Source organism: Monodelphis domestica, chromosome 8, assembly GCF_027887165.1.
Source record: "Monodelphis domestica isolate mMonDom1 chromosome 8, mMonDom1.pri, whole genome shotgun sequence".
Taxonomy (NCBI): Eukaryota; Metazoa; Chordata; class Mammalia; order Didelphimorphia; family Didelphidae; genus Monodelphis; species Monodelphis domestica.
The window spans coordinates 67,122,684-67,128,683 of record NC_077234.1 but is presented as its reverse complement, the minus strand read 5'-3'; the positions used below and the strand labels follow the sequence as shown (position 1 = coordinate 67,128,683).

At 35.4% G+C, this 6,000-nt stretch overlaps 1 long non-coding RNA gene across 2 annotated transcripts in view; it reads right to left on the bottom strand.

Annotated features, from left to right (window-relative positions):
- Positions 1–1,896: 1,896 nt before the first annotated feature.
- Positions 1,897–6,000, bottom strand: part of LOC130455934 (uncharacterized) — a 69,072-nt gene continuing 64,968 nt past the window's right edge. For both annotated transcript variants that reach the window (XR_008914221.1, XR_008914222.1), the window contains one exon: positions 1,897–3,889. This is a non-coding gene — a long non-coding RNA (uncharacterized LOC130455934). The remainder of the gene's footprint in view (positions 3,890–6,000) is intronic.

Here is a 6,000-nt window from a genome sequence, read left to right as displayed (position 1 = left end):
ATGCTTTATTTTGCATGTCATGTTGGCACAACAGAGAAGGGAGTAGTCAGATAGGAGTAATATTAAATATCTACAAAGATCCAGAGATGAATAACACAAGTGTTTAATATACACACACCTACAAATCTCTGGATTTATATATCTGGTTCTTGAGGAGCAAACTGTCAATGAGATTGGATGGACATAAGATATGAAACATAATGAAAACTTATATTATCATTTGGTTGTCTATAAATTTTATCTATAAGATTCCAATGTATGAATATGTTAAAATATTTTTAAGTCAATATAATGTACTGAATCTTTCATCTTTTATTAGTATTTGTGATGTCTATCTAAATGATAACTGACTCAAAGAAGGGTTTTAACTTTTTTTTCTTTTTGCCTCATGGATCTCTTTGGCAAACTGGTTAAAATTATGGACCTCTTCTCAAAGTAATGTTCTTAAATGAATGAAATAAAATACATAGGTATACAAATTACATCAGGTATGACAGCCACAGTGGTATAAGGATTATGGATGGACATAAGATATGAAACATAATGAAAACTTATATTATCATTTGAAGGTCTATGAATTTTATCTATAAGATCTCCAATGTCTAAGTATTTTTAAATATTTTAAAGTTAATATCATGTATGGAGTCGTTCAGTCATTAATGTATGTGATATCTGTCTAAATAATTATTATCTATAAAAAGGATTTAATGTATGTGTGTGTGCGCGTGGCGCACGTGCACTTCATGAATCTCTTTGGCAAATTGACTAAGATTATGGACCCCTTCAGAGAATAATGTTTTTAAATTAATAAAATAAAATGCATAGGATTACAAATTAAACCAGGTATTTTGAAACACAGTTATCAAAATATTTTTGTTTTTAAAAAATTTCATGGCCCCAATGTTTAGAAACCCTGGATACTGTGAACTTTAAATTACTCCACCCTGCTTAGATCTTACTTTATGGTGAAGATGAAATTATAATCTCCTTATTGAACAATGAAGGTACTTAGTTCTTACTTTATAGTGAAGTTAGAACTTTAAGCTAAGTCTATTTTTAGTTCTTACTACCAAAAGGTGTTAAGTAACTATAAAGGTTAAATTAATCACAAAAAGGTCAAGTAACTAACAAAAGGTGAACTTAACAAAGAAGTGTTAAGTAAATCTAAAGATATAATCTAATCAAAGAAGATGAGAACTAAAGAATGGGCATTTAGAGGAGGGAACACACGAGTAAAAGATCTATATATTTGGCTCACTTCCTCTCTCCAGTACCTTTGGTGGTGGAGAGGTGGCTGGGGCTTTTGGCATCTTGGTGTGGCTACAAGCTATTGTCTGGTTCTGTGGTGAGTTTCTGGCTGAGTTTTTCCTCCTCTACTTTCCAAACTTTATCCTCTTAGAAGCCTCTCATCTCCTTTAGAGACCTAGTGGTGGAGATCTTGAACTCCCCCTGGCACAGGCCAGTTGGGAGAAATCCTATATCCTCGTCCCTCTTTCTCCTTAAATCCTTCCCTCTATATTAATTAAAATTACCATAAATTTCCAAACTGACTTGGGTATTTTATTTGCGATTTTTCCCTGGTAATCAATTAATTTAGATTTTAAGTCACAACCCTAAAATTATCTTTACAAAACTTATGTTGGAGTACAATTTGTTAAAAAAAATCAATCAAGCATCTGCTTTGTTCCAGTTAAATCTACAAAGATGAAAGTGAAATAATGCCTGTCCTCAGAGAGCTTACATTCTGTGAAAGGAAACAATTTCTACAAATTTAAGTATATTCAAAAAAAGAACAAAGAAAATATAATATTATTTTAATTTAAAAAAAAACATGGCAATATATGAAATTGAGTGAAATGAGTAGAACCAAGAGAATATTATATACAGCATAAGAAATATTGTTTGAAGGATAACTTGTTTATGTCTATCTTAAGAGAAAGAACTGGTGCTTTATAGAGAGAGTTATGATAGAATCAAATTATTCCTTCTCTAGTGCAGAGAAAGGAAGAGAGATACCTGGGAACTTTAATGTCACAAAGAAATTTTTTAAAATACCATATTGGGCATGCTATGTGGCTCCTACAGACAGAGAGCCAAGCCTGGAGACAAGGGGTCCTGGGTTCAATTCTGGCCTCAGATACTTTCTAGCTATGTGGTCCTGGGCAAGACACTTAATTCCAAAAGCCTCGCCTTCTCCACTTTTTTGCTTTGGGATCAGTACTTAATATCAGTTCTAAAACAGAAGGCAATGGTTAAAAAAAAAAAAGCTTATTTTTGCAGGCAGTCATTAGTAGCTGGTGGGATGAAGAAAAGTCTCATGTAGATGATGGAATTTTAGCTGAAATTAGGAATTCTAAGAGGCATAGTAAAGGGACAAAACATTCCAGGCAGATTGTATCTATTGTCTGAAGACTAGTCTAGTAAATATTGAGACATCATCAGAAGTTTGATCACTAGGTGACTCCTCACCCATCTCCCCTTACCACCCCCCACCCCATGCCATCTCCATCTTGCAGGTATGTACAATCATTAAATTAGCAACAACCCCAAGTGGTCTTCAGTCCTTTACTTTTGCAGAAATGGTCCCAGAATAGCAGTAAAGGAGTTAGTAGGAGCAAACTCCATAAACCTAAATTAAACTGTTGTTTTCTTTAATACACAATTTTTAACCAGCAACAAATGAGTTGGGACATCATTTAAAGGACTTCAATTCATTGGTGTTGACATTCTTCTATAAAAAGACACATTCTAGTTAAATAAAAACACAGCATTTAGTTTTGTTCAGAAAGATGCAAATAGGTGGAGGTGGCTTCTCATAAACCCAAAATAACATGAAACACTTAATAATCTTTCCCTCATTTCTTCATGATGAGAGTAAGCAAAGCAACCACCAAGAAGAGATCAGCAGGTTATGTTTAAATATTCACTGCAGAAGACAAAGAATTAGACAAGATCCTCCAAATTATGTCAATGAGCCTTGATACTTAGTTGCGTTAATTTGAAAGCAGAGAATAGCAAAATTGAAAGTTATGGTTGAGAAAGTACCTTTTTGAAGGACAGCCTCCAAGCCTGACATTCTAGTCTACCCAATCAAATGTTTCCTTTATCATCAGTAATTAGCATGATGGGAACTTGACTCCTCAATATATTTCAGATAATTACATAATGAGAAAAATGGGACATATTCTAGAATATTGCTTGCAAAGGCCTCTCTTCAAGGACTGCCCTCAATGTGTATGAATTAATTAAAAAAACTCAACATCAATGAAAAAGTTAAGTTGATAGCTCAATAAATTATGTTCTCTCAGTTGCTTCTTTTGTTTTATCACTAATAAGGTCTATAAAGATTAAAATTTAGGAGATACTGATAGAGGTAGAAATTAGTTTCTCTCTGCAAGGAGTATTAATTTTATGAAGTTTATTAAAGGTCAAGGGTTAAAGAAAATACAAGCAAGAGAAGCACGTGCTAGGTGGGCCATGAGCAAATTTCACTCACATCATGAGACGCGTCTGTTTGCCAGAGGAGCCAGGAAGAGAAGAGACCCTGCCATGGGCGGAGACCCTTTAAATAATGATTTTGCTCTGGGCCCAGGTGAGAATTCAGTGAGATTACAAAGCATTCTGGGGAAGTGGAGCAAGGACTTCTGGGGATTGAAGTCCTGGATTCAAGTCTATTTTTACAGGTCCAAGTTTGGGGGGTTTTCCCACATACCTTTGGGATTTTCCTCTCCTTCAAGAATTTTATGATTTAAACCTTCTATGTCCAAACAATTCCATCATCTTCAGAATGGATCTCGCTCTCCGTAGTAACAGTATCTTCTTCCTAATGGCCATCCTGCTCTTTCCCCTTCACAGCAGAGGGATTAGTGATCTTGCCTCACCATGGAACCTGAGAGAAGGGAGGAGAAAGCAAAATCAGGCCCACAAAGTTCTCTTTTTGCTAGGTATACTTGTTTGATGCTAAACTATATCCTTCTTGGTTAGTCTCAAGGTCTACTCCATTCATTCCCTCTTCCTCCCATTGTACCTTCTGATTCTTTCAAGGAAAAGTGAACTAATGGCCCCTATACACTTTTCTTTTCTAGAGGCATCCTTGCTATGGATAGAGCAAAGGTCCAGGTAGCACTGGGGTCAATCATCACAAAAGGTGTCCACAAATAAATTTTTGAGCCTAGCGTCTCCTTGAATTCACTATTGGGGAGGGCAAGGAGAAGGATTTGGACAGAGCCAGACTGGGGAGAAGCTTATATTTTTGATAGAACAGGGAGAGAAAGTATGTCATCTTGATAGACTTCTATTTTAACTATTCTTGCTAAGAAGGCACTAGGCTCAGTGGTTTCTACCTTTTGCAGTACAATTTCTGTCGGCATCCTTTGCATCTCAGCAGCCTGGGAAAATGCCCAGATACTCCGCCCTAGTTATATTTCTCGCTCATGTCTTAATCTTTCTGTGAAATGAGTTCAGAATATGGAGTACTTTAAGAAATACTTGAAAAACAGAATTGATGAGATTTTCCTAGTCATATTACTTTCACCAATAGAACTACCCTCTAAATATTTGATTTTATGATAAATTAACACCACTCCTGGGAAGGAAAAAAAAGGAGTCACAGGTATAGAACTAATGTATCCTAAGTAAGTTTGTGACCATACCAACTCTCCATTCACCTCTAACAATTGGTAAACAGCATTAGTCTTTTTTCTGGCTCCATCTTAACTTAATAAGCGGCAGGTACTATAATTCCCCAAGACTCATATTGATCAAGACTTGGGGTTTTTCTGGTCCCTAATTCCCCCAAAAAATATTCCCTCAAGTATATCCCCCAGAATTATTTTCTTCATGCTATGGGACTTCTTTTGTTGACTTTGGTCAACCTTTTCCTTTTCAGTCCCTTATCTTTCCCATCCCTCAAAACAACAGTGACTACTGCTTAAATCAGCAAGTCATATTGCTGCCTCTCTCCACTGGAACCTTCATTCCTAGGGAACCAAATAAGGCCAAGTTCTTGGAGACTGAGGTCTTTATCTAGCTCCCCTTTGTCCAAATTCACTGTTCAAGCTGCCTGATGAATGTTAATTATGGTCAATCACCACCTTTCTCAACTTTGTTCAAAAGTTTGTTGGAGTTCTTATTTGAAGTAATAGTATTCATCAGAATAGGAACGTTGTCAGAATTGTAAAATTCTGGAATTACCACTCTTGGAAATACTGAGTATTCTTAGTTTTGCTTTTTCACATTCTTTTTACTTTACTTCTTTGGTCCATGAAAAAAATCTCCATGTAGGTAAGTTTGATTTCTAGAAAGCAGAAAAGTTTTGCAAGCTTGGGATAATGTTCTGAGGGGTGAACAGAACTGAATCCATGAAAATGTTGAGTTTGCTCATCAGAATATAAAAATAAAATAGGACCTGTCTTGTTTTTATGATGGTAAGGACTTATAACTCTTTTTAAAATCTCTATAAAGTTATCATCCTTTCAGGGACTGGTCCGGGAGATTTTTCCCTCTTAAAATTCCTCTGTATAAAAAGTCACAAATCTAACAGGACAGGAACTCTTAAAACCACAGACATGATTAAGGCTCTGTTCCCTAATAAATGTGCAACAAGACACTTGTCAGCCTTTTAAATAATGAGCTGTGATCTATGATAAATGTGCCAATAACACATTTCCCAGGACAGAGTATTTCAAATTGGTAGGCAATAGTTGAATCACAGCAGGATCTTATTTTTGCACAAATTACTTCTAAACCCCAAACACATCTAAAATTAATTTCTTTCATCACATTAAAGCAGGGCCGTTAATCACTGGAATGTGTTCTGGTATTTGACAGACATAAAAAATTGATTTGCATTTCAGAGGAGGAGAGGGCAAACATTAAAAAAAAGCATGTTTCTTCATGTAGAATGAAGACTTTGCATATTTTAGCATATGGAAATTATATTGATAATGTGACAGATGATCAGAAAAGAAAGTATGATTATTTCTTGATGAACTTCAATGA